Here is a 20,207-nt window from a genome sequence, read left to right on the forward strand (position 1 = left end):
TGTTATTTGTATATGTTGCAAATGATCACCAGAGTAAATCTAATTAACATCCATCTTATAGTTACAAAATGTTTTTTTCTTGCAATGGGAACGTCTCAGATCTGCTCTTAGCAAATTTCAAATATACAACATGATATTAACTATGTCATCACCATACTGTTTTTTACATCCCTAGGACTTATTTATTTTATAACAGGAAGTTTGGACCTTATGATCCCTTCCGCCATTTTGTTGCTGCACTCCCCCTCAGAGTTGCCCCTTTCTTAGAGTTCATGCTCTTGGCAAATATCCAGTCAGGGAGGAACCAACTCCTTTGCCTTCCCAAGCTCATTGGTCCTTCTTTCTCTCCCTTTCCAGAGTCAGTCCGTCCACTCAAACAGGTCCCTCTGGCTTTCCCAACTAATTTCACCTAAGCTTCTCCTGAAGGCGACTCACCTCTGTTCTCCTGCCATTTTTCACTTACTTTCCTTTACTTCCCTACTCCCCCCTTCTGTGCTCATTATCCTCCCTGTCCCTGAAAAAAATCATTTCTAAGGGGCCATTTTTTTTTTCCAGACAGATTGAAGAGGCCCATGGGCTAGAGGCAGCATCACCTGAAACCAAAGCACCCCAAAAGTCTGGGTTAGAGTCAGCCTCCCTCAGAGCTGGGGGCTGGTTCCTTCAGCCCCCACCCCAGCAGAACTGAATGCCTGCTCAAAATTCAACTCCACCTGGAGAGAAGCAGCTGGAAGCCGATCCGAGGACAAGCCACAGGTTTGCTCAGTACATGCAAATCTTCTACTTTCCTTGTGCTCTTCGCCGACCTCAAGTATGAGCAGAAACAGGCAAAATGTGAGCACGGTGCTGGGATGTTGCCAACAACAACCATGTTGTACAAAGCCTGACAAAGGCCTGGCATGTTCTCCCGCCCTCTTTGCTAGTGGTACAAGACCAGTTGAGCTTCTTCGGTCCTTTGTCAGCAGGCCTCCCGCTGTGGGCTGTGCCACGCTAACGAACACAGCCCAACAAAGACATGATTTTTCACTCCGCACAAGGACAGAGGAAACTCGGCCAATTTTGCAGATATTTCAGCCAGTTTCTCCTCCCACGTCCCACACCCAAGTACCTTGGCCCCTCTCCTCTGAAGCAGAATGGCTAGAGAAATTCTATGAAGCGTGACGAAATTGCTTACAAAAAAAGAGAGGAAAAAATGCAAAAATCTAAAAACAAACAAACAAAAGACCCAAATCCTCACATGAAAAGTAACTTTTTAGCTGCTTCATTATCTTCCTTGGGATTGACTTTGGTCAGTTTACCAACTGCCTTCTGTAAAGCACCTTCTCCGCAGCCTGTGATTCTATCATTTTCCTGTTCTAAGGTCTGCCATTGCTTCCCTGACAACTACATCCCTCCTCTCTCATCCCCTTCCTTTCCTGGCTACCCACATATTTGCCATTTTAGTGGCTTATTGTACGTTCTTGTATCTCAGACCTCGTATCTGGGGTTGCATCTTTTCCAGTTTGCTTTAGTGAGTGTCTGGGAGTGGCAAATTGTCAGTTTGTGTTGATCTGTCTTTATTTTGCCCTTGTTTTGGAACAAGTTATCTATTACATAACATTATGAGATAGTTGGTATTTTCTTTCAGCACTATAAAGCTTTAATTTTATTGTTTTCTGGCTTTTGCTGTAATTGTTGAGAAGTCATTAATAAATCAGGTATGAGTCTGCCACTCCTTTGAAGATAATACCTTCTTTTTTCTTTGTTTATTTCTTTGTTTATTTCTGGCTGCTCTATTTTGGGATTCGGTTCTTTTATGAGGCTGTGTGTGATATTGGCTTTCTTTTTTCTCATCAGGTCTAGAGTTAGTTGAGATACTTGCATTTGTGAACACTGTTCTTCAGCCTTTCTGGAAAGTTCCCAGATGTTGTCTTTAGGAGTTTTGCTTTTTGTCCCACTGCCCCTCCCCTCTCTTTCTGGAATTCTGACTTGATATTTATTAGACCTTCTCACCCTCTCTTCTGTAGCTCATGCCCCCTCATTTTTTAAGTGTCTTCTATTTTTTTTATGCTGAATTCTGGTTAATTAACTCTATTGGTCCCTTGGTGTACCAGTTGTCTCTTTATCTTTAATATGTTTTTATACATATTTATTACATTTTAAGTTCTAATAATTAAAATTTTTCTAGGGACACCTGGGTGGCTCAGTTGGTTAAGCAGCTGCCTTCAGCTCAGGTCATGATCCCAGTGTCCTGGGATCGAGTCCCACGTTGGGCTCCTTGCTCAGCAGGGAGCCTGCTTCTCCCTCTGCCTCTGCCTGCCATTCTGTCTGCCTGTGCTCGCTCTCTCTCCCTCTCTCTCTCTGACAAATAAATAAATAAAATCTTTAAAAAAAAAATTTTTTTTTCTAGAAGTCATATTTTTAGACCTCTTAAGTCTTTTAAAGTTTTCTTCCCCCTTATTTTTTTTAACATATATTTTAAGGCACATCTTTCACAATGTTAAATACGGTTGATTTCAAGGTCATATAGTTCACACACAATCGTTCTGACATATGAAGTCTTCACACATCTGTTTCTGCTGGTTCTCACTCACGGTAAATGGTTATTCATTAGCCTAAGCTTCTCCGTTCTGCGGAAAATAATGTTTGAAATCCTTGGAGAGTTAAAAGGAAGGTGCCTTCTTCAAGAAAGGTTTGCATTTGCTTTGCCAGATGCCAAAAGTTTTCACTAGTCTAAAAGCACTCTAAATTAAATTCATAGCTTGAGGGTGTGGAGATAACACCTATGATATGATTTGGGGCCGCAAATACATGGAGAAAACTGCTTAACGCTACAACTTTCCAGAGTCTTTAAAAAATTTTTTTTTAGAAACCCCACTTTGCTTTGTGCCAAGGATACTTTCCTTCCAGTCTTTAGGAGTGGGGGTGTGGGGTAGCGTAGGAAATGTTGGTTTACCCTCATCCTAATTATGTAGTACATTGTGTCCTCGGGCTTAGGTAGGAGGACCTTCTATTAGACTCCAGCATTGGACCAAGATTTAGTCCACTTTCTCACAATCTCACCCCTTTCTTTTCTGTCTTGGTTGGTGCTCTATCCATGCTGGGCTGGCCCCTCTCTTGAATTTAGGATCTCGTTCCGGCTGGCCTCTGAGGCATCAGATGATAGAACGGAGAAGGGAAGCATGTTACCTGCTAGTGGGATGAAACTTGACCAGTGGGAAGTGAGAGATGGGAAGGAGCCCCACAGGCAAATTCCTCTTCCTTCCTCTTCTACCTGGATGACGGCGGGGTGTGGGTCATCCTTGCAGCCCTTCCAACGATGACCCCCCCCCCCCAATACTCCCACACTACCTACGCACATCTGCAGAGTAACCAGCTGCGTCCATCTCTAGCTGGTCGTGAGGCGGCAGCCAGCAGGGGAAAGCATTACATGGTGCTGCTGGACATCTCTGCTGGCCTCACTTTCACTGCCCTGGGCCTGCACCTACAAGGTCATCTTAGTGCTTCCCATAGCTCTGCTTTCCAGAGGAGCTTGTCTGAGACAACTGCTTACACTGTGAAGCTCTAGGGGATAAATTCTGCCCCCGATGCCTTATGAGGGCATCAGAATTAAGTTTACCTCGGTTGGTAGATTACCTCAGGGCAAAAGTGACTCCATTGCTCTGCTTTCTCGTAAAGTTTGGCTATGTCATTTCTCATTATCTTGTTAAATCTTTGATGCCTTTTAAGAAGAGCCTGTTTGTGTTTATCCAACATTTTTGAGTGCTTCCAGCCCTGTTTTCCAGTCTATTCTGACAGCAGTCAGGGAACTATTTCAACCGTTGATATCTGATTGTGTCCTCTTACCCTCTGCTCAATACCCTTTCAGAATCCCTGATTCTTAGAGTGACATCCGGGATTTTCACACAATTTATCAGGTCACATGTTCTGACTCCTGTTTACTTCTCCGTCTCACGATTTTTACGGTCATCATCGTGGACTTTCTTCAGTTCCTCCAGTAATACGGCCGCCTTGAGGCTTATGCATATCCTGTTCCCTCTGCCAGGAATCCTTTCCCTCCCCATTCCCACATCCTTCACTGGCCACCTTCTCCTTACCTTTGAAATTAAACAGTCACTCCTCAGCACATGGGCGGCCCCCAGTAACTGTGTGTTGAGCTGAATCAGTTCCTTTCTCAGAGAAATCAGGAGTGATCACTGCCTTCCCGATGCTACCCTGGTGCTTAACAGGCAGAATCCTCTACTTTCAAGTCTTTTGTGGTCCATGGTTGACTGTCATACTCCTGGGGCTCCCACAGAGCAGGGCTAGTGGTAGTAGGGACCCCGGAGAATTCCCCATACCTGGCTAGAGAGTTGACTCTCCCGTAGGAGCAGGGTCTCCTTGGGCCATTTGAGGGGAACATGTGTGTGAGGGAGCTCTGTGAACTGGGAATTGCAGACACTTGTTCAATTATTTACCACAGCAGCATGTTTTGGATGTGTTTCCTGCGTGAAGTAATAGTGGACACACCAAAACGCAATCCGGGTAATGCTACTTTCAGATAGCTTTGAGTCCAGTGAGGGAGACAGGCTAAGCAAATAAGATCGCTGACATACTGAGGGTGAATTTCTACAGGACCCGGCGGACATGCTCAATGGCTGGAAGCATTCCTGAGGGCGCAGACATCTGGAGAGGGATTTCTGGAGTTACTTAGTCTTGGGGTGAACTTTAAGAAGGAATTCAGCCAGAAGGGAGTCAATCTGCTGATAATGATCACAAACTCAAACACTTGCAGTGGAGGAGTGACTGGCTGGCACAGTCCGTTAAGCATCTGACTCTTGATTTCAGCTCAGGTCATGATCTCAGCTCATGATCCCAGGGTCATGGGATTGAGCCCCACATCAGGTTCCATGCTTGGCGTGAAGTCTCCTTGGGATTCTCTCTCTCTCTCCCTCTCCCTCTGCCCTTCCCACTCATGCTCTCTCTCTCTGTCAAATAAATAAATAAATCTTAAAAAAAAAAAACTTGCAGGAGAGAGAGGTATTTTAATGAGTCAAATCACTAAGACAATAAGGAATAGCAGGGACTATGGGAAACCAGGAGAGAATGTTCTAAAGGGAATGAAGGTGACTCACTCAACTCCTTGATATTATTGAGATGTGAGAATGTGGGCTTTAGGATGCCACAGCTTCTGCCTTTAGAATGCTGGAAATTAGGTTTTTACATGATGTTTCTCAATATCTAAAACGTGACTCCAATTCCACCCCTACAACCTTGTCTGTATGATAAATTCAGCCCATAAGCCACTAATTTCTACCCTTACTCTAGATGAAACCACAGATGTAGTACATCACTTCTTTTCAAACTTGCTTGCTCTTGTCTTTCTGCTTAACTGCTCTGGTAAACTGATGGTTTTTGACTCTATATCCTCAACCCCCGTCTTCATCCTGAGCCTTATACCCAACATTTAATGGCTTCCCTGATATCTTTGTCTGGGAAGGCACCTTGAATTCATCATATCTGGAACCAAACTTCTCCAGCTAACCCCCGGTCTATTCCTAGTACACTTGACTGACTTGACTGGGCCCCCATTTTCAACACTTAAATACAAATAATAGTAATAACCTGTCTTACCTAACTGAAGGTCGTTTGGAGGAGCAGATCACATGACATGTGCAGGACAAAAATTAGGTGAAAGGACTAAGGGTTTACAAGCTAACTTTGAGAGAATGACAGACTTTGCCCTTGGCCTTCCTACTGACATGAGAAGCAGCGGAGAGAGACAGATGCAGAGTCAGAGATACTATTATATCTATCTGAATGTTACCCTAGACCAAGACGAGGTGGCAAAACAAGAATTTTGTAATCATCTTTTGCTGCTCAGACCGGACAGCCATCCGGAGTGTCTACGGCAAGGAAATCGATGAGGTTGTCTGTCAAGCACATGTCACTGCTGAGTATGAACTTCCTGAATTTTGGTTGAAAAGGATATAGAGTGTAGAAAGCACTCTGTTGGCCTCTCATGGTATTGGCTTCATCACCTCCAATAACGTACGTGAATTTTCTCAAAGGCAGAAGTTTTAGAACCCACTGTTGTGGCTACATGGAATGGAAGGGAGTTGGGCCCAGGCTGGGCTATGGCTGGAGAAACTGCCTAAGGTAATGACAATTTCCACAGAAGGTAGGAGTGGAACAGGGTGACACAGTCCAGAACACCTTGTTTAAGCGTAAATAAGAATATTAGAAATTATAGTCATTATTCTTTCATGTTTTAGATAAAGGCAGTAATATATAGTAATATATAGCGCAAATATACGTCACGTCACTCTCCTACTTACAGTGCTTTGTTTGCAACCCTTCAGATCCCAGCTCCAGATATCATTTCATCCACACTTAGTCACTTTCCCACGTACGCCGCCCTGGGTTCTGGGCAAACCTGATCAGTTGTAACTCTCTGAGAGCCCGTGGAAACAACAGCTTGAAACACCTGTACGTGGGGTGTTGCCCACGGAGGTCCAGCACTGAGAGACTCAGAGAGGCGTGGTTGCAGTGAGGAGGTAGAGAGGCAGGGAGGATGACGGGTCCCTGAGATGAGGTCGATTCTTCGAGGTGTGTTCCCTGAGCCCAGCTTAGCTCTTCTTGGACTCTCTGTGGCTGCTGATGAGAGCAAGAGCTGTAAAGCCGGACAAGGCTTACAGAGAGCATGTCTTGGATGTCAGGTTTCTCCACTGTTCCCTATTGCAATATCCCCACAAAATACACACAACTCCCTTGATCGATGACAGTATGTGAATATAAGGGATAACCGTAAAGCTGGGTAGAGAGACATGTGCTTACTTGGCAAGCTTTTGCTTGGCATTAATTATTACTAACCTGAACTCTGAGTTTATTTCCATCCTTTATATTTTTTAATTTTTGCTTTATATCTATAAAGAGCTATCTTGTCCCTTATTATTTCTATTTCTGGCCGAAGACCTCTCTTTCCTCTAGCTCATCTCTCTTCTCTTGCCCTCACCCGCACCTTCTCTCTGGGTGGTCTTAACTGCTACCACGTGCTCGCTCACTCTCAGTGTGGGAAGGTCTTCCGAACCTCCTGTCCAAACCTCTCCAGTGCTTTCAGAACTATCAGCCACAACCTTCACATCTTTGCTTGAGATCTACACGTAGAGCTGTGCCGTCTCTAATGTTCCATATCTCGGCAAACACATCGCTGTCCTTAACTCCGATGTCTTGTTTCCTCCGTGTTCCTTTGCCTCCCACTTCCTTCCAGCCACAGCATTGTGATGACCCCACCTCTTACACGTATCTCCAGATGCATCCCTTTCTCCTTCCTACTGTAGGTTCCGAGGTCAGGTCACCGTGATTTCTAGCTTGAATTACTGTAATAATTTCTATTGAGTCTTGAATACTCTAGTTCAGTCCCTTTCTGTTCCACTCTCTGCTATGCTGCCAGAACGATCATCCTGAAATATACATTTGGACATGTCCTTCCCAGGGAGACCACAAATACGGTTTGCCTGTTCCTCGGACTAGTCCTGTAGGAAGGCATAAATCAGAGTCCGTGAAAACCATTGACACTCTGCTGTATTTAGCCAAAAGGATAATTTGGCTGTCTCTGTAATGAGGAAAAATGATCATATTAGAGAAAAAGATTGAGTTATTTTTTGCACTTCCACGACAATGCTTTTCTGCTGCCGCCCCAGGAGAGACTAGGTCTTTCTTTGGCGCTCGTCTTACCATCTCCAGAGGTCAAGCAGAACAGCACAACAGCGTGTCCAACTACCCGTACTTCACACAGCTTGACTGTGCTGAGTCTTAAAAAGAAGCCACTGGTGATCAAGAAGGAGAGGAAAAACAAGTCCTCCCCACACCATCTGCTTCCTGGCTTTGTGTGTCCCTGAGGAGGAGGCCCTGTGCCCAGGACCTAGGCTCCCACGAGGCACCACATGGCAAGGTAAAACGTGGGGGGGGGGGGGGGGCTAGAAAACCTTGTGTTGGAGAAGAATCAGGGAGGAAAATGTAAAGTGAAGCCGCCCCAGCTTGCTCCACCATAAGCCCCGGATCAGAGCACTGGGCAGGGAAGGCGCAACCCACCCAGACTCAGATTTGGCAGGAGATGGTGCTCGGAATTAAAATACTTCCCCTGGGTGGCGGGGAGGGTTGCCTCCAGAGTGGGAGGAAGGAACGGAGTGCCTAAGGAGGGTTGAAACAAGAGCCCTTTTCTCAGAAATATCAAGCAAAAAATGAGAACAAAAGCTGCCCCCCGCCCCACAACCTTGTGTGAGAACCTCCGTAAGCCTGGATGAAACAAGAAATGGTGACGGTGATGATCCGAGTCACACATTCTGCAGAGCCTCGATGGCTGGGAGGGTGGCCATCCGCTCTTTCCCGGTGCTTGATGGGTAACAGGTGCACGACCGTCGCTCTGCCGCATACCACAGGAGCGCGCGCTCCAAGCACGCTGGTCCCAGCACTGCCCGCACGCCTTCTGAGAGTGGTTCTCCTGTGTCTGCCAAGTCCTGGCCGTGAGGCGTGTTCCTTCGCATTAGTCATAGAGGAGCTTGTGGGAAAGTTGACTGAGCCACCTCAGATCTCCCTCAAAACCAGCGCCCGCTCCGCAAGTCTCCACAAATGTGCACGTTCAGTCCTTCCCGCACGTTCTGATAGCGGCAGATGCGCCGAGAACCCGAATGGAGGCAATTTACCATTTATCTCCTCAGAAGAGTAAAACAGTAGACGGGTCCACCAAGATCCGTTTGTCCAAGGGCGGCATCATTTTATGGGTTCAGAGGTGGGAAGCTTCCATGGAAAGCCAGGTGTCACCAGGCACTTTGCATTTGATGTCTCAATTCTCGGCTCAATGGGAAGTTGGAAGAGCTGGGTTTCATCATGGAGAGAGAAGGGAATCAAGTGACTGAATCACAGCGCTAGTGTGTGGTGGGTCAGGACGGTGACGGGGTCTCTCTGGTCTCAAAGAGGATGGAGGCTCTTTGTAGCAGGTACATGCATGCCCTAGGCCAGCGTTCCCATCTCGGCCCAGTTTGCAAAGCAGAACATTGCAATTTCTGGGCTACACTGTCATTTGTGATCCTTGCAGTATATTCCAAGCCTGGTTGTCTCTACTTTCTCTCGTGGTTCCAGGCATGCAAGCCAGAAAGCTGAAACAAACATGGTCCCTGGCTACAGGCACATCCCACCTAGAACAGATGGACCAACATGTGGAAGGGAAAGTGTGGGAGAGGTAAAAGTGAGAAAATATGAAAAACAAAAAGAAGGCCAAGCCACCAGTGGAAAAGTTATTTTATTATTTGATTTGGACTGAGGGTAGATGCACGAGAAACTATCCAAAATGCCCATATGGTATTTTTCCAACAGGAAGACACACTCACTTCAAGGGGCTACTGATACAGAGTTGTCCCTGCCATGCACTCTCTGGGTCCCGTTAGAGACCCTGAGTGTTAACGTGGCTGCTGCTATCCGGGGCTCTCGTCCAGCCCCTGCTGAGATTCCAGAGAAAGCTGTCTCTGTGTCACAGATGCCCAGGGCCATCTGCGGGGAGTGACAGTGGTGACAATGGCTGTGACAAGTCTCCAAATGGTGGTCATCACCGTTCCCATGGTCACACCTCTTAGATTTTTTTCAGAGCCTGTAACATGTTTTCACGTAGATGGCATCCTGGGTCTTCAGAATCACCTGGGAAATAGTCAAGGCAAGTGTCATTCTCCACTATGATTAGGCAATAATATGACATATTTATTAGTGTGGTGTAATGCTATTATTGCACTGATTTTATCCAAGAGGAGAAAGAGCTCAGTGAGATGTCACAGAACAAGTTTCTTGGGTTTACTACAAACTCGTAATCTTCACTTCCTTTAAAAAAAAAATTAATCTTTGTAATTTTTTTTTTTTCGTAACCTTAACTTTCAGGGAGGAGGCAGAGGTTGAGAAATATGGTTACTCTTGTTCCTTTTATGTGCAGCTGGTCTTGTTAATTCCTGATAATTCTCCTTTTGTGTGTGTGTGTGTGTGTGTGTGTGTGTGTGTGGTTTCAAAGTGTGTGGTTTAAAAGGCTAACGCACAGTTAGCAAATCTTCACCAATTGGGTACCTGAATTTGGTCTACGGTGAGGGAAAGGGGCCTCGGACCACATATTTCCACTTGAGTTGACCTTTAGAGCCAGTGTGTGTCAAGGTGAAGAGCTCTGGAGGCAGACACTTCAGCGCTGGGAGGCAGCCCTCCCATATGACGAGTCACTTAACCAAAGGGAGCCTTGACTCCCATGTCTTTGCAATGGGGATTGACTGTCTGGCCTGGAGGAGCGTTGGTCAATGAGTCCCTGTCCCCGAAGAGATGTCCTATAAAAGGCAGCTGCTATTCATACCCTGGGCTTCTCTTTCTTTACACTTAAAGTTCTAGTATGGGCACTTCCCTTGTTACCGAGAGTCGCTCAGTACACAGGATGGGGGTGGGTGGTGGGAAGCAAACGCTTTCCAAGTTGCAGAGCGCTGATCATTGCTTTAAATGGTTTGCTTGTGGGAACTGACTTTGGAATCAGAGCTGATGTGAATTTCAGCCCCAGGGTGTGCCCGGGGAGAGCCAGGCGCCTTCTCCCAACTTCAGGTCCCCCAGCTGCAAAGCGGGCACCACAATGCTGTGCGTATTCCTGCTCGGAGAACAGAGAACGGAGAAACTGCAGGTGTTTGACCTGGAGCCAAGGCTGGACAGATGTCAGCCTGTTTGCCCTGGGGAGATTACCATGAGCCGTGGGACTCCCTCTCCCGCTCTCTGTCAGTGGGTGCTGTGGGTGCCTCTTTCTGCTGCTCCTTCCCACAGGGCTGTGCTGCTTTTTAGAGTCTCGTAGGGAAGATGAAGGAGGTTGTGGTTCAGCTGGGAGAAAAGCATGTCAAGGGGAACCTAACCACGGTCTTTGCTTATGGTGCCTCCTTACCCCCACCCCCGCCGACAAAGTGTAAGCCTAGTGGGCAGGGATTCTACCCTGTTTTCACCTTTTCTTCCCTCTCTCAGCCTGGCAAATAGAGCTGCTGGCTACATCCTTGACAACTGGAAGAGGAAGCTGCCTTGCCACAGCCCCACAGCTCGGACAGGGCAGGAGGCCTGTCCTGCAACCCAGTGCCCTTCCAAACTGCTTCCAGAAGACATCAAATAGGGTCAAAATAAAATCAACAGGCCAAGCCTGTTGCCTGACTCTCCCCTCAGGCCATTACTGTAGAACTTCGTTCTAGTACTTGTCTTGAAAAGCCGTCCCTGGGTGAGTTGAACTTCTTATGACGGCGGCTGCTGACAAGACCTTCGTGTACGGGTATGAATCCTCCCGCGGCCAGGGATTTGCTGCCTTGGGGCCTTTGGGCATTGTTCACCTCACCCTGCTAGCAGGCTGAGCGGTGGTCCCTTGCATTTCCCTGTGAATCGAATCCACACTTAGCCGGCGGCGTCTGACAAACCTCCTAAGGTGACTTCTCTCCTTTAGGGGAGAAGTAAGACCCCAGGACCCGGGATCAGTTCATTTGCTCCCACTAGCAAAGGGAGCTCCCACCTGGGCAAACATGTGAGGCCCAGAGAGGAGGCCGCTCCCCACCGTCTTGGCTGTGGTTTGGGAACCTGGTCTTCTGAGAACAAAAGTCCCATGCTGTGTTTGCTCCCACGGGGCAGCGCGGTGGCTCCAGAGGCCATTTGGCCGTCAGGTACTACTGGTGAGGAAGTCTCTGGGTATCGGTGAGAAAATTGGAGGCAGGCTGAGGACGATGTGTGTTGAGGAAGAGGCAGCCGGGGGCGGGGGGCGGGGTGGCTCTGACCTTTTCTGACCAGAGAGGGGTGGAGGGCTCTGGCAGCTGTGGCTTCCAGCAGAGACCTGAGAGCTCCTGGGGAGACTTTCGAGTCCGTGCAAAAGCTCTTCTTAGCCCATGTGTTTACCTCAGACAACTTGGCAGAGGCACGAGAACCAGGGTCAAGTGAGCACGTTTGTACCTTTTGCCTCTCGAGCTGTGGCATCGTTTGTTTGCTTTGACACCATTTGTTCTGTTTGTTTGTAAGACGGCGGTGGCGGGTGGGAGCCGCGGGCCTTCCCGAAAATTCGTAGACATATATGGACTTGGTATGTCTAGGCAGTTTACAGTTAATGACTCTGTTCCCCTTTGTTCCATTTTGAAGAAAGAAATAACACTTGTTTTCAGTTCTGTGTTAAGGGAAGGCAAGTTGCCTTACCCCTCCCGTTCTACTAAACAAAAAAGATTGCAGATCGAGGGTTCCCAGGGGATGTGATTTAATCCTACCCCCCATAAGCAAGGAGAGTTGTAACTGGGAAAGAGCCTGGCTCACAGGGCGGTGTACTGACCTTGAATGACTGCAGAAGGGTCTCCCCCACCCCTTACCCAGCTTGGCTGGCAGCTAGCTGTCCCCTCCCCCTTTGTCGCCCTTCTGTTTCTCTGACCCCACCCCCACTTGTGAGGACAAGGCTCACAGGCTCTTCCCAAATAAGTCGTCGGCATACCCACGTCACATGGGCTGTGTGACCAGGGACAAGTGAGCGGCCACTGGTTAAGCGTGACTGCCACCCTCCTCCCTTCCAGGAACAAGAGCTGTTGGTTCTGTTTTATCCAATGCACAGAAGCGATGAAAATAAGCACTCTATCAATAATAAATGGAACAGGAAACGGGAGCGAACAAGTTAGGGGAGGATGAGGTGGACGGTAAGCCAGTCAATTTTCTTTTAATTGCCTTCATATCCATAAATGTCAAAGGCACAGCAATCCTGAAAGTTTCCTAATCAAACAGAACGCCAGGAAGACTGCAGCAGGGAAATGTCTTTTGTAGGAAATGCAGAGTAATTTGAGTTTAATAAGCCAAAACATATCAGGCTAGCAGAAAGAAATCTGAATTGAAATTCTATTATAAAAACAGAAACCGGCTCCTGGAACTTTTTCGAGCGCTCTGGTTTTTGGCACGGCGTTGTTTTTTAGAGCTAGATCCACATGCACAAATGAAAAGGAGAATTTTAAAATCTAGGTAAGTTCCGTTAGAATGACTTCTTTGTCCTCTTCGAAAGCTTTGCCCCTCAGGCGTGCTGTCAAACCCTCACCCTCGCCTGCCCACACCCCCACGTGTATAGCCGGCAAACACAGGTCAAAATGTTCAGCTGAGAGTATGAAGGCGTTTCTTTTTCTTTTTTTAATTATTTATTCCTTTATTTTAGAGAGAGAGAGAGTGAACATAAACAGGGGGAGGGACAGAGGGAGAGAGGATCTCCAGCAGACTCCCTCTTGAGCGTGGAGATCATGACCTGAGCCCAAACTAAGAGTTGGATGCTCAACGGACTGAGCACCCCCCAGGTGCCCCAGGTGAAGTCTTTTCTGACAATGACATTTTCGAACACCAGCCAGAGGGTGTGTACCCCCTAAACCATACCACGTATAACTATTGGGGCAAGAGGGTTAAACCTTCCACGAAAACAAATCAATATTGAAAAGATATCAGTGGGCTTGCAGGAAGAAAATTAGGGCAAGGTGTGTGCTCTGTAAGGCTCATTCATGCTTCTCTCTCTCCTCTAAGGACATTCAGACCAGTTCACTTGGTAATTAACTTCAAAGACCTTGAGTTCTATTTTATCCCAAAGCCTTAACAGCGAAATGGGTTTTAGTCATCATTTTAATAAAACTTTATTGCTAAAAGTCTATTTGAATGTCTTATAGCATTATTGTGATATTCACTAATTCAACAAATATTTATTATAGATCTACCGTGTACTCTGGGAAATGCAAAGACGAACTTAAGATCGCAGGGCTGTCTTGGGAGAAGTTGCCGGATCTGGATGCTAATCTGCTGTCGTTTGGCTGTAGAAATGGTTCTAACACGGGGCAGTCTGTGATCCACGAGGGGCGCTCAGGGATGGGTGATCCAGGATATCATCGAGAGAGCTTAGTGTTACCACTCGAGACCCAGGGCTGACATACAGTAATTCCTCCATCTACATTTATTACATAAAAAGTAACCAAGTGACGGGGCGCCTGGGTGGCTCAGTGGGTTAAAGCTTCTGCCTTCGTCTCAGGTCATGATCCCAGGGTCCTGGGTTCGAGCCCCGAATCGGGCTCTCTGCTCAGCAGGGAGCCTGTTTCCTCTTCTCTCTCTGCCTGCCTCTCTGCCTACTTGTGATCTCTGTCTGTCAAATAAATAAATAAAAATTAAAAAAAAAAAAGTAACCAAGCGAGATGACAGTGGTGGGATGGACCAAAAGTCTGTGTCCCCTCAAAATTCCTGAATTAAGTCTTAACCCCAAGGTGCTGGTGTTAGGGGAAGTGGTGACGGTCCTCGGGGAAGTGCTTAGCTCCTAAAGGTGGAGCCCTCACAACTGGGACCCATCCCCTTCTGAGACGAGACACAGGAGCTTGCTGTCTCCTCTCTACCAGGTGAAGACACAGCAAGAAGCCGGCCGGCTGTGAACCAGGAAGGGGTCCTCAGACGCTGGCTCTGCTGTCACCTTGATCTTGGACTTCCAGCCTCCAGAACTGTGAGAAATCAATGTCTGTTGTTTGTAAGGCACCCGTCTGTGGTGTTCTGCTAGAGCAGCCCCAGTGGACTGAAGTGAGGACAATCTTGGAGAGAAGGGTGATGGCGATCCGTAGGTCAGGAAACTGGCCGTGCAGGAAATGCAGAGCTGATATGATGAGGGACGTGCCCGAGCGAGCAGCTGGGATGAGGCTTAGCGGGGCTGAGGCTCAGATGCCACAGGACCCTGACCTCCATCTACCTCTCCAGCTCTATGTGCCCTCGTTCCTTTCCAACCATTCCTTTGCTCCATAAGTCTCCTCTCCTCCCTACGCTGTTGTTGAAATGGTTTCAGAAACGTCTGTTAGCCAGGGTTGAGGTCACAGGCAGCTTTTACATCTCCCTTTCCTTCCCTTAACCCGTGATCAGAACCCAGGTTTGAACCATCTACTTCTGAAATTATACTTGCGTCCACCGCATCTTCCCAAGACTGTCCTTTGCAGAACTCCTGAGGTTCCCAGCACTCCAGACTCACCCCTTCTCACCTGATCTGTTGCTGGAGATTCTTAATTTGTCTCCGTACATCCAAGGTTTCCCCTGGAAGGTCTCCAAATACAGCTCCCAGATCGTGTCTCTTAAAGCAGAGCCCTGCTGCTGTCCCGCCCCTGCTCAGGAACCTTCAATGGCTCCCAATGACATGCAGGGGTAAGTCAACGCTCTTGAGTCCAGCTGAAGAGTGTGGCCTTTGCGAGGGGTTTTGAGCCATGATAGGGATTTAATCAGATGCGTCATCTGATCAATCTGGCCGGAATTCTATTTTGAAAACGCTCCTCCTCGTTCAATAGAAAGCAGACTGAAGGTAGAGCGGAGGCGCAGGTGAGCGCTGAGCTTAGAGACGTGAGAGCCAGACGGGAGCGGATACAGTCAAACAAGGGGAGTTAGTGGAGGTGGAGAGAAGTGGAGGGAGGAGAGCTACATGGCAGGTGGAACCGACTGCTCTTGGTGACAGATTGGATGTGAGGGGAAGGAACTGGGGAACCAGAATGCTGCCCGGGTTTCTGAGGAGGTGGCAGGTTGTTTGCCAAGACGGAGGCAAGAGAAGGAGCCATTCGACTTGGAGGTGGGCGTGAGTGAGGACGAGGAGGCATGTTGAGGTCAATTTGGGACACATTGCATGGAGGTCATCAGAGTGGGGTGTCCGGTGGGCCCCTTGACTCATGGGAGAGGGAGTTTCAAAGAAATGCCTGGGCCTGTATCGATTAGCACTTGTTGCATAATGAACCACCCCAGACCTATCATTGCTCACAACTTCCAGCTGCGTGGCCCGGCTGATCTGTGCCGAACTCCTTCATGCACCTGCCAGTCAGCTGGTGGGTCAGCGGGCACTGACCGCTTTCAGGGGGCCCCCTTCGTACACTCGGTGGTTAGCTTGTGGTCAGCAAGTCTGCTGGGGCTGTCTTTCATCCGCAGGCTAGCCCAGGCTTATTTCTGCAACAGCAGAGGGAGCGGTCCCCAGAAAATAAGCACATGCGTGCACAATCTCTTGAGGTCCAACCTCAGAACTGGCACGGCATCAGTCTCCTACATTCTGTTTTCCAAAGCAAATCCCAAGGGCAGCCAGATGCAAAGGTGGGGGGTGGGGGGTGGAATGAACTCTACTTCTTGATGAGAAGAACAATAAATATTTCTGCTCAGGTGTTGCAATCTACCAGAGCTGGCGTATAGAAACGGGAGGCATCGACACATGGACGGTTACTGAAGCCACGGGAGTGGGTGCAGTTTCCCAGGCAGATGGTTACGGTGAGAAAAGAAGGGATCCCAGGGTAGAACCTGGAACCCCAAGGAACGTGAAGATGCAAATGACAGAAGACCCCAGAAAACAGCACCCCGAGCGATGGGAGGAAAGTAAGAGATGGTTGAGCCGCAGATGAGTAGTGTGTTTCGAGAGGGAAAGCAGGTGATGTAACTCTGAGATAAGGGACTGAGACAAGCTCGGGACAAGGACAGTTTCAGCAAGGCAAAAAATAGAATTTAGTATCTGGCTAACAGGTCGCTGGATAACATTTTGAAATTAATTGATGGGGTTTTCCCCTCTATTTTCTCTTTTCCTCCGCATTGCAACACGACCACTTCCTTTCCCGGACATTCAAACCAGAGAGAGAAAGCCCTGTGCCTTGGTTTCAGGGAGGCTAGGTGGCAAGGTGGACGGCACAGTGTGCCTGCAAGTTTGTTTCCAGTGGGATAAGCTCAGAGGAGCCAGAGGACAAGCCGAGGCAGCAGAAGAGAATCAGGGCTTGGTGGAAAGGAGCAGAGGGGCTTGGAAGCAGCAAGAGGCAAAGAGATGCTTGATGTAAGAGAGAGATGGAGAGACATTTCCCCGACCTCGAGGAGGACAAGGGAGCTGCGTGAATGATAGAGTGATGGGTCCCACTCTGCTTCCCAGCCACCCTCGGGAGGTGACAAGCCTGCAGAAGGAAGTGGTGAAAGTGAGATCACAAGGCCAGGGGTTCCCGGCCTCTCCCGGAAGTCCCTGTCCAAAGAGGCACTTGACCCGGAGAGCCCAAGACAGCGGCTGCAGAGACGATGGACGCCCCGGCAGAACTGGGGTCAGCAGATGCTAATGATCAAGGCCACTCCTGGTGCTTCAGCTCATAGGTGACCCCAGAAGCTTAGAAATGTCCCAAACATGAGAGATGGAATCACCAACTAGGGAGAGGAGGCTAATTTACTAGCAAGTAATGAAATGTGACATTTCGCAAACACCGAGGTTTGTGGACGTGATTCACACTTGCCGTGCCCGTTCTATGCCAGGTGATATGTCAAGGGTTTCAGTTCATTAGCTTATTGAATCTTCCCAGCAGCACCATGACTTAAATTCTATTTTTTATTCCTATTTCATAGACAAGGAAACTGCAGAACAGGAAAAATCAAGTGGGTTTTTATGGCCCCAAACAGATCAGCTGTCGAGACTGAATTTGAACCCAGGCAACTAAATGTCAGTGCCTTCCCTCATAACTACCATGCCGTTCTGGTCCCAAAGATTTCCAGTGATTATCCTAATGTTTTCGGTGCAACGGGAGGAAAAATCGAAATACACAGGTGCGCAGGCCCACGCACAGGTGCGCACAGCTTCAGTAAGCAGACTATCCTTTTTTCCAGACATGGTGAGATATTACCTGACCGCCCAGGGAACAGCCCAGTCCACCAGTTCTCTTGAGCTGACCTACAAAGGGGGTAGCCAGAAAAATAGTATTAGCAGTGATAATAAAGCCGAAAGTTGGAGGGAAAAGAAGTTTTAGTAAGAAAATGGGTGAGAGATGATGGTTCCTTTTCTCTGCTCAGGAATGAGTTAATAGCAGTCAGTAGGAGTCACTTTCCATGAATAAGAAACCGGTAGAACAGGAACAAAGGGAGCCGTGGGATGGGGCAGAATAACAGAAATAGAGGTAAAACAGAGAGGGGGAGGAGGGCTGGTGGAGGGAAAAAGCATGGAAGGAGGGTGTGATGGGCAGACTTTCCAGCAATCCAGCCCTAGGAAATCCTATCAGGCAGTAAAAAATGAGATTATTGTGTTTTTACTTTGCTACAATATGCAAATGACTCAATTTAGCTCCTAAACATGTTGTTATTGAATTCTGAGAAATTCCCTTCATAAAATGTAATATTTTTGTGACAATATTGTCAGCAATGCCAGATTGCTTTTCTATTTTGGTTAAGCTTTTACCCGAGTCGGCTATATGTCATTTACTCCCAGATTCCAAATGATGGCTTTTATGTAATTTTTGTGTAAGCAAGAAATAATAACATGCTCAGAAATGTGAGAAATGTGTTAACCTTCCCATTATTTTTCAGTGCCCAAGAGAATTAGGGGGTGGGCCACAATGGGGAACCTAATTATTTCTCATGATGAATTTTTATTTATGTTAATATCCTCAAGAGCCCACGTATCTGTTATTAACCACATTTGTTTGTTTTGCTGTCTTTGTATCTCGTGTCTTTAATCCTTCTCCTTTTAGAAGATTTTTGCATAACTGACAAAGACTTTTAAACCCATACAAAAAGGATTGTGAAATCACACTTTCACTCTCTGACACACTTACTCCTGGGCAATGTCATTCTCATTCTAACCATGTTTAAGAAAAGAAGTTGGAATCTCAACCCTGCAATCCCTAACACTATCCTATCAGAATGATAATATATATATTTGGATTTCCCTGAGTTTCTCTTGGTTTAGGTGAGACCAACTCCTCACCCCTCCAGGATTAATCAAGGAGAAATAAAGAGGGAAGCAAAGGCAAGAAATGTTTGGCATGATCTGTCGGTCACAAACAATATACGCTGACTCAGATCCTAACCATTTGGAAATCTGCTATGTCCGGCCACTTAATCCAGGATAATAAGTGTGGTCAGGAACCGTAGTGATTTTCTTAGGAACAATGACTTTGACTGGGGATCTAATCAGCAACGAGGATAGTGTGATGGTTAATTTCACGCTCCAACTTAACTGGGCCACGGCACCGGTATATTTGGTCACAGAGTGTTTCAGATATTTCCATGAAGGTATTTTTTTAGGTGACATTAATATTTAAATGAGAGCCAAGCAAATTCCCTTCCCTAGTGTGGGTGGGCCTCATCTGATCAGTTGAAGCGGATAGACTAGCAGTTAATAGACTGAGGTGTGCTGAGGAAGAGGAATTCTGCCGGAAGATAACCCTTAGACATGAACGACAACATCAGCTCCTCCCTGGGTCTCTGGCTGCCTGAGGATTCTGGGCATGCCAGCCCACAGAATCATGTGAGCCATTTAAAAATAAATATCTCACTAGCTCACATGCGTTGCTTGCACACGTACCCTTTCTCTCTCTTTCTCTACACACACACACACACACACACACACAGTTCTGCTTCTCTGCAAAACTCTGACTAATATGAATAGCTAAGGTCTACTTCACAATTATTAACCATTAATTGGTTGGGCTCATTATACTCTACTGGGTCACTGTTGATGTCAAGGTTTGGCCGGACAACCAAAGAGTAGGTACAGAAATCCTATTTTAAGATCATTTTCCTGAAGTGAAGACACCGTTCTTTTATTACCACATAAATAGAGATGTGTTGGTAAATTAAGATCTCCAAGGAGAGATTTTACATAATTCTCGCCTGAAGCAAACTGATACCTGAACACCCCACATGCACCCATTTTAAAGATTTTAAGCAAAACAGGTGACCTTAATTGGGAGAGAGACATGGAGGCAAATAAGTTCTGATGAAAGGCCCTAGATTGATATCAACTAAGTCAATGAAGGAACTATCAATGAGTTGTTACCTTGTAACAAACCACTCAAAAATGTAAGGGGCTTAAATGTTTATAATCACTCCCAAATCTGCAGTTTCCATGAGTACTTCTGCAGGCAGGCTTTGGGTCCGCTGGGTGCTCTTTGCCTAAAATTATTTACTCAAAAGCCCAGGAGTTGGTGATGGCTGTCCACCACTGCCAGCTGAGACCACTGGGGAGACTGGGCTACACGACTATCATCATTCTTCAGGCTGTCCTGGCCTTCTTCACACGGAGGGAGAGGGCTTCCAGCAGAAAGAGAGGAAAAGCCCGAGTGTATAAGTACTTTCTAAGCCTCTGCTTATATCACGTCATATTTGCTTACATCCCATTGGCCAACGGACACCCTATTGCCAAGCCCAGTTTAAGGGCAAAAAATACAATCTTGTCTTGATGGGCAAAGCAGCAGAGTCACCCC

Source organism: Lutra lutra, chromosome 14, assembly GCF_902655055.1.
Source record: "Lutra lutra chromosome 14, mLutLut1.2, whole genome shotgun sequence".
NCBI classification, from domain to species: Eukaryota; Metazoa; Chordata; class Mammalia; order Carnivora; family Mustelidae; genus Lutra; species Lutra lutra.